Source organism: Aethalodelphis obliquidens, unplaced genomic scaffold (genome assembly GCF_003676395.1).
Source record: "Aethalodelphis obliquidens isolate GAN/ISIS:26980383/991018 unplaced genomic scaffold, ASM367639v1 scaffold66, whole genome shotgun sequence".
Classification (NCBI taxonomy): Eukaryota; Metazoa; Chordata; class Mammalia; order Artiodactyla; family Delphinidae; genus Aethalodelphis; species Aethalodelphis obliquidens.
The window spans coordinates 5,923,133-5,932,210 of record NW_020838010.1 but is presented as its reverse complement, the minus strand read 5'-3'; the positions used below and the strand labels follow the sequence as shown (position 1 = coordinate 5,932,210).

Here is a 9,078-nt window from a genome sequence, read left to right as displayed (position 1 = left end):
AAGACTCTTGCCATCTTCTAATCAGGCTATGGAAGAATTTCATATATCTCTTGGGCAGTGCTTTCTCCCTGATATTGATAATTTTGTCTCCCACCCCATCTGCATCTTATTAGTTCATTCAGCATGTGTAGGGACATAAACATCATGTATATCTTACAGCTTGTCAATGTATCATGTTGACATTAAAAATCAATCTTTGGTGATAGAGATTAGAAGAGTTATTTGTCTGCATGGTGGTAGAGGGTAGCAGGGCAAAGGTACTGACTGGAAATATTTGTGAGGGACCTTTTTGGGTGTAATGGAAATGTTCTTTATTTGGTCTGAGAGCAAGGCATATATATTTGTAAATATTAATTGATCTGTACACTTAAGATTTGTGTATTTCACTCTACATAAAGTTACCCTCAGTAATGTATTAGCAAAAGAAAAAATATATAAATTAGAGTATCTTGATTCATGGTTTCCCTTCAGATTTAGAATATAATCCAAATATTTTACGGCTTGTGAAGTTCTATGTAATCTCGTTCTTATATGTCTGTCCATCTTCCTTTCCTGACTCTCTTGTTTTGCTTACTTTTTTTGGCCCTGTGGTTCTTGCTGTTCTTTAAAACTACACAAGCCAGCAGTGCCTCCTGATAGCGTCGGGTGGGGCGGAGCCCGCGGCCACCACTCCCCGCGGTCCCTCCAAAGGGGGACTCGTACTCTGAGGAAGAGAAGGAAGGGATGGAGCTGGGGCAGGAGGAGGAGGAAGGTGGACCCCCGGATCCAGGGAGAACTAACGACATTCAATCAATCCACAGATGATATCAACAGACGCGAAACTGAACTTGAGGACATCTGTCACAAGTTCTGCTCTGTTCTGGTAGAAGCGACGGTGAAACCGGACAAGCTGGTGAAGAAAACTCGCAAAGCCGTGGAAGATCCGAAGCCCTACTGGGAGGTGCGGAGGGCGGCGAGGCTGGCTCAGCTGGAAGCTCTGAGAACCACGCAGGACCTCCTGAGCCGCCACGGAGACTATCCCCGTGGCCGAGCAGTGCCTGCTGGAGGATGGCAAGCGGCAGTTCAACTCGGCCTCGCAGGAGATGCTGAATCAGCCACGCAGAGGGTCATGGAGGCGGAGCTGACCAAGACTGCACAAGGAGCCTGCGACCAGGTACAACACGGCCATGGACCGCATGTGGCAGCTGGAGGACAAACTCAGGAAGATAGTGGACGACCTGTAGGCCAAGCTGTCATGGTGAAGGGCGAATACAAGATGGCCCTGAGGAACCTGGAGACGATCTCGGACACGATGCACGAGAAGCAGCACGCCAGTGCGACTAGGGCCTCACAGCCGCGGCATCAGGGCCAAAGGTGGCAGCGCGACCACAGAGAACCTGTCGGGGCGCAAGCCCGAGCTGGATGCCATTTCTGTGGCCTCCGAGGCTTCTCAAGATGACAAATGTAGCACCTCTGTGTCTGAAAATGACTCGGAAACCCAGTCTGTGTCCAGCTTCAGCTCAGGACCCAGTCTGAGATACCCGACCACTGACCAAATCCCCACGGCTGTGAGGTCCAGCAGCCTGGACCTGCCCGGCCCCGTGTCCGTCAGAGTTCGTGATGATGTTCCCGGTGCTGGGCGAATGCAGCAGGACCTCTTTCCCCAAGTGTGAGGTAGAGTGAGATGACAGGGCAAAAGGGGCAGGAAATAAAATGAGTGACAAAGCCAACAACCGGGACGTCAGCGAGCAGTGCCATGGCAAGATCCAAAGCAGCCCCTCCCCGCGAGGGCAGTGCCTTGGAGGATGAAGTGCATGGGGCAACTCTCCCTCCAGTGCTCAAAGGGCAGAGACGGTATCATCCCTGACAAAAAAATGGTGCATATCGGCTGATCCATCACAGCTCTGGCCCAAGTGCATATCAATATTTATACATGAAACTGTATGGAAAACATTGTGCCTCTTATCGCTTAATATGTATGTAAGTTCCCTACATACCAACCAGTTCCCTTCCAAGAGCACAGTTTGTAAGTCCAATTTGTTCATAAGTCCGATAAAGTTAGCCTAGGTACCCAACTAACACAATTGGCTATGTAGTACTGTACTGTAATAGATTTAGACTTTTCACACAAATAATACATAAAAAACAAACACAAAAAATAAAGAGAACATTTTTAATCTTTACACTACAGTATCTTGAAAAGTACAGTACAGTACCAGCTATATCACTGCTGCTTTTACGCTTGCTTCCAGACATCCTGGGCTTGAAATAAAGATACTGTACTACTGTACTCTATACAGTAAAGTACACAAAACCACAACCACTTGTAGAGGATGCATGCACATGACAATGTATGCCAGACACGTGAACTAACTTAGGTGACTGGACATGCGAACGCACATTCTCATCTTTGAAAGTTCGCAACTTGAAGGATCATATGTAGGGGACTTACTGTATACCAAATCTTAAGCATTTCCTCTAAACTGCACTAATGAAGTTTCAGTGACATTGAGAGCTATGAGACACTGATGAAAGAAATAGAAGGTGACACAAACAGATAGCAAGATATAACTCGTTCTTGGATTGGAAGAATCAATATTGTGAAAATGAGTATACTACCCAAGGCAATCTACAGATTCAATGCAATGCCTATCAAATTACCATTGGCATTTTCCACAGAACTAGGATATTGAATTCTTGTTTAGTAGTTTATTTCTTTCAACACTTTAAATATTTTATTGTACTCTCTCTTCTTGCTTTCTTGGTCTCTAACGAGAAGGCTTCTGTAATTCTTGTCTCTATAGAAATATCATGTCTCCTCCTCACCCTCACCCCAGCCAACCTCTTTCAAGTTGTTCTCTTTGTATTTGCTTTTCTGAGTTTTGAATAAGATATATCTATGTCTGGTACTTTTGGTATTTATTCTTCTTGGTGTTCTCTGAGACTTCTTGGTCTTCAGTTTGGTGTCTATCATTAATTTTAGTTACAATTATGTCAAATACTTCCTCTGCTATATTCTCTCTTCTCATTTTGGCATTCTAATTATGCATGTCATATCTTTTAAAGTTGTTCCATATGTCTTGGATGTTCTGTTTCTCAATTATTTTTTTATTTGTATTTCAGTTTAGGAAATTTCTATTGACATATCTTAAAGCACACTGATTATTTCCTCAGCTATTTCCAGTCTCCTGATGAGCTCAACAAAGGCATTATTCATTTCTGTTACAGTGTTTTTGATTTATGGCATTTCCTATGGATTCTCTCTTAGATTTTATATGTCTCTGCTTACATTATCCATCTGTTCTTGCATGCTTTCTATTTTTTCCATTACAGCCATTAACATTTTAATCATAAGTATTTAAAATTCTCAGTATGATAATTTCAATGTCTCTGCCATATCTGAATCTACTTCTGATGTTGCTTTGCCTCTTCAGACCATGTTTTTTACTTGCCTCTCAATATGCTTTGTAATTTTTCGTTGAAGGCTGGGTATGATGTATTAAGTAATAGGAACTTAGGTAAATAAGCCTCTAGCGTGAAGATTGGTGATAATGTGACTAGAAATTGCACTTTAAAATTTATTGTTGCTATAGGTGACAAAGACGCTTAAAGCACATGCAATCAGTAAAAGAAATAAACTAGACTTCATTAAAATTAAAAGCTTTTGTGAATCAAATGACATTATAATAGTGAAAAGACAACATTTGTAAATCATTTATCTGATATCATATGAAATCATATATCATATATCTGATCATCATTTATTTTTTAGGACTCCTATGAAGTTATTTTAGCCAGTACTTAGTTTTTTTAAAAATAATTATTTCTGTGGGAGAACAAGAGCCTGGAGCTTCCTACTCTGCCATTTTCTGATATCATCCCAAATTCCAAGGTTTTTAAAAACTGTTATGCCTTCTTTTTATGTTCTAGGCTAAATATCACTGCTTTAATCAATTATACTCTAAAAGTTGGCAACATCTATATATTTCCCCGTGATTCCTGATAAAAAGTGAAGTTTGGTGATTTCACTGACAGATTTGTTCAGAGCAGGTAAATCCTTTCTCACCTTATACACACATTTCTTTCAATTACTTTTAGTGACATTTTAAAATCCTCTTCAATGATGATTAGTGTTGAAAGAGCAGAAGAGAGTTTTAACAATAAGATCTTCTTGTCACCCATCAATATTATATCCTTTTCCCCAAATTCAGTTCATTTTGGCCATCACCTGCCTAAAAACTCTTCTCAAAGTCTTCTTCGATACAATCACGGCACTTTACAAATCTAGGTTCAAGAGAAAGCTTCATTTACAGTTTCAGTGACTGCTTTGGGTGCTTTTTTCTTCCTTCATATTATTATTCATAATCAGTCATAACTCCATTTGTGATAACATTCACTCCTCTTTAATCATTATTTTAAATTTAAGAGTCTCACATAATGAGATCAGATTTATCTTTTTGCTTAACTCTTTGATCTCTTACTTTATGAAATCCAGGGAAATACAGTAGTATCCAAAAGTTTTGATTGATGTGAATCTACAATTATCTTAAAGTGAAAACTTTACTTAAAAAAAAGTGAGTCAGGAAAAAAAGGAGCATCCACCTCCTTGCAGCTAATTAGAAAACAACAATCATTCCTTTACTTGAACCAGACTATGTCTTAGAAGCACAGAGTTACTGACCACTATTAAGCACCTACCTCTTGGCCCCATCCAACCCTGTAAACTTGGAGTTACATGCCTGTATGCTCTTTATTCTCTTGAAGAAAATAATGTGCTTACGCTCTATATTAGTTTTGTGTGGCTATTTTAACAAAGTATACAAACCAGATGGCTTAAAGCAACAGAAATTTATCCTCTTACCCTTCTGGAAGCTGTAAGCCTGAAATTAAGCTGTCAACAGGGCCATGCTCCCTCTGGTACTCTGGGTAGAATCATTCCTTGCCTTCTGCTCGTGGCCAGCAATCCATGGGTCCTGAAAACCCTTGTCTTTCAGCTCTGTCACTCCCATTACTGTCTCTATCTTCATATAGCATTCTCTCTGTATGTCTATGTCTGTGTCTCCCCTCTTCTTCTTATAAAGACACCAGTCATATTGATAGGGCCCACCCTAATGATTGAATATTTACTTGATTATATCTGCAAAGACCCTATTTCCAAATAAGGTCACATTCATAGGTACTGGAGGTTACAGCTTCAGCATATCTTGTTGTGTTACACAATTCAATTCATAGCATACTCCACAGTTGGAGCTTAAAAATGATTAAATTTAAAATAACCCCCTCCCATTTTTCAATTACTTCGATAAGCATCAGTGCAGTCATTCTGTCTAAACTGCATCTTCCGGCGGTACAGAGAATTGCTGAAGATGATGAGATATTTTAGTAGAACTAAATTCTAATTAACTTTGTGTATGATTAACTTTGTCAATGTTTTTCGGGAAACAGGGAAAGAATTTAAAGATTAATGCAGATTTTCACAGGTGGCAGCAGATGAGGACCCATATGCTCACAAATCCTTTCACTCCTCGCTGGAATATGCATTGTTTAGAGTAAAAATATCAGAAAAAATTGGAAAGGCATGCAATACAACCGACTTCTTAAAACTTTTCTCTTTTTCATCCATCTGGTAGTAGCATTAATAAGAATTAGGAATATGGCTAGAATTAAGGCAATAAAAGTTCATAAGAAAACCATACCTGGTTAATCAGTTCCTGAACAGAACAAGTTCTGTCTGCAATATGAAAGCTAATATTTCCACTAAGCATAATGTTTAGTGTTATTAGTTTAGAATGTTATTAGTTTAGAAATAAAATACATTGTCGTATATAATGTAATATAGTAAAACTCTCTCGACAATATTATACACTAAAATTAAAGCAGTTCCCTTAAAATTGTGGAGGATTATTTTTTCAAGGCATTGCTTAGAAATGAAAAGCTATAATATAAATCTAGACCTTTTCTAGACTCAATATCCCAAACTTAATAAAAAGTGTGTCTCTAGATATTCACACTATTGTCCTTGCTAACACTAAATGATATGTTTATTCAACCATTTGTATTTCCCCAGTGGGAAAATAGAATTATAAGATAATTAAGGAGGGGACTTTGTATAAATCCATTACTGTTTACCAGTGCATTTAAAATAAACACAAACACATAGTAGGTACTCAGCAAGTGTCACTCTAATAATTAAAAAAATTAAAGAATCTTGAAAATAATGGATATTATCTCCACATTAAGACCCATAATGTCACATTATTAACTACATTTTTACAACTGTTCTTCTTTTAATTAAAATTGGAAAATGAACGTGAAACCATTTAAAATTGTAAAGTCTCTTACAAATTTAAGTTATTAATATAATTAATGAGTTGATAAATGACATTATTAAAAAATGAAAGCTTTTTTCCCCCTTCTTTGGGTCATTTATTGTTTCTCTTTTGAGTACAATCTGATTCTTCCATCAAATTAAATTTCTGTGGTTCATATTGTAAGATGACTTTGGAATATCCTCTATGTGAAATATATGTGTGACTGAGAGAGAGAAAAACTAATTGTATTCATATTGCAGGACTAAAAATATATTGATAAAATTAAGCCTCACCATAGTTGGAATATATTTGTGAGGCATCCACTTCATAAAATTCTTTATAAAATCTGTGTTGTTCAATGTGACTGAACATTATTTAAAGTTAGATAGTTAAAATATTTAAAATTTAGCAAAATATAAACAAGAATCTTATTTCAGTGAAGTTGGGTATTTGAAAAGAAGTATTGTGATAGGAATTACTTTGAGAGAGTGAAATAGAAATATGATTGCCAGTTAAATATTAAAAATAATAAAATAAATTATTGGAAAGGGAGGAGCCTCATGGATTATAGTTATGAATGAGAAAAGAAGAAGAAGTATGGATAGAAGCAGAGGTAATAGGTAACACAGATAGCAGTGAGCTCATTATCTCCCCTCTCCATTCCTCCTCCCTGGCTCTCACCTAGATCACTGCAATAGTCTCCTGGCTTCCTGGCTTCCATGCCTCCAAGTCTTGTCCCTTTCCAAACCATTCTCTATGATGCAACCAGAATTCAGTTTAAAACATTTAAATGGCTACCCGCTTCCTGCAAAATGAAGGCCAAACTTGCTACCATGGCCTTTAACACCCATCATACTCAAGTTTTTCTCTCTCGTCTTATTTCTCACCATTTTTCTGCTAACTGCCACCATCACTATCCAACCCTCAAGTTCTAGTCATGCAGAATTGAGTGGAATTCTTCAGTGTTAGTCTTTCTCCAGCTTTGGGCCCTTTTCACATGCTAAGCTGCTAATAATCATTTCAAGATCTCTCATGGAATGACTTAGTAACCACTTTATGTGAGCCCATAGGACTCATCAGACTTGAAAACTCCTAATGATTTTTCAAGGCTCAGTTCAAAGGCTAGCAATACTCTGTGAATCTTTTGTTGACTTGCCCAGGCAGAGTTAGTCTCTTTTTCTTTGCTCCTTTTACAATATGCACATTTCTCAATTATGGCTTTAACTTTATTGCATTTTAGTTCTTTGCCTGTTTCACTCGCCACTGTATACACAGCATCCTAGCAATGCACATAATGCAAAGTTGATGGTCAATAAACATTTGAATGATTAAATGTATCAGTAAATCAACCAGTAAATAAATAACCCCTAGGTATTTAAATAGTGATAGCCAAGGAAGATACCTTAATTTAAGGAAGCACAAACTACCAAAGCCATTTGAAATGATTTTCAGAGTGGCAGAAAAAAACAAAAATAGTATTACTTTTAGTGGCCATAATTTATGAATAAGATCTGTTATTCACAGTTTAGTAGCTAAAAGCAAATTAATGTTTCTGTCTACAGCACAGATTTCTGAGGATATCTGGGGTTGCATTACTCTACAACAGATAATTATGGCAATTAACTTTGAGTGGAACTTTATATGCCAAAGTGATTACATAACTTTAAATATTAAAATAAATTGTTTTTTCTTAAATGTGTTATGCAAATATTTATAATTAGTACCAAGAATGTCTCAGTTCATTCAGGCTGCTATAACAGAGTACTATAGACTGTGTGGCTTACAAACAACAGAAATTTCTTTCTCACAGTCCTAGAGGCTGGGAAGTCCAAGATCATGTCACCAGCAGATCTGGTGTCGGGTAAGGACCCACTTCTTGGTTCAAGGATGGCCATCTTTTTGTTTTGTTTTCACAGGGCAGAAAGGGCAAGGGAGCTCTCTGAGGTCTGTTTTAAAAGGGTACTAATCTCATTATTGAAGACTCCTTCTTCATGACCTAATTACCTCCCAAAGGCCCCACCTCATAATACGATCATGTTGGAGGTTAGGATTTCAGCATTCAATTTAAAAAACTACAATGGAATATTACTAAGCCATAAAAAGAAAAGAAATTGAGTTATTTGTAGGGAGGTGGATGGACCTAGAGTCTGTCATACAGAGTAAAGTAAGTCAGAAAGAGAAAAACACATATATGCTAACACATATATATGGAATCTAAGGAAAAAAAAAAAGGTCATGAAGAACCTAGGGGTAAGACAGCAATAAAGACACAGACCTACTAGAGAATGGACTTGAGGATATGCGGAGGGGGAAGGGTAAGCTGTGACAAAGTGAGACAGTGGCATGGACATATATACACTACCAAACGTAAAATAGATAGCTAGTGGGAAGCAGCCGCATAGCACAGGGAGATCAGCTTGGTGGTTTGTGACCACCTAGAGGGGTAGGATAGGGAGGGTGGGAGGGAGGGAGGTGCAAGAGGGAAGAGATATGGGAACATATGTATATGTATAGCTGATTCAGTTTGTTATAAAGCAGAAAGTAACACACCATTGTAAAGCAATTATACTCCAATAAAGATGTTAAAAATAAATAAATAAAGCATGCAAAAAGTAACAAAATTGACTAAAAACTAAGAAAAATTGACTATATAAACAAATGTGTGAAATCTGGATATGGGGGGAGATACAAATATTCAGTCTATGGCAAAGGTAAGTTTTAATTATTGAATCAACTGGAATATTAGATATAGAAGTTTTATAGCAATTGCACCACTTCAAGCAATGGT

The 9,078-nt window shown here is 37.7% G+C and overlaps 1 pseudogene; it reads left to right on the top strand.

Moving 5' to 3' along the window:
* Positions 1 to 711: 711 nt before the first annotated feature.
* LOC113611010 (SH3 domain-binding protein 5 pseudogene) lies at positions 712 to 1,871 on the top strand (annotated as a pseudogene).
* The last annotated feature ends 7,207 nt before the right edge of the window (positions 1,872 to 9,078 follow it).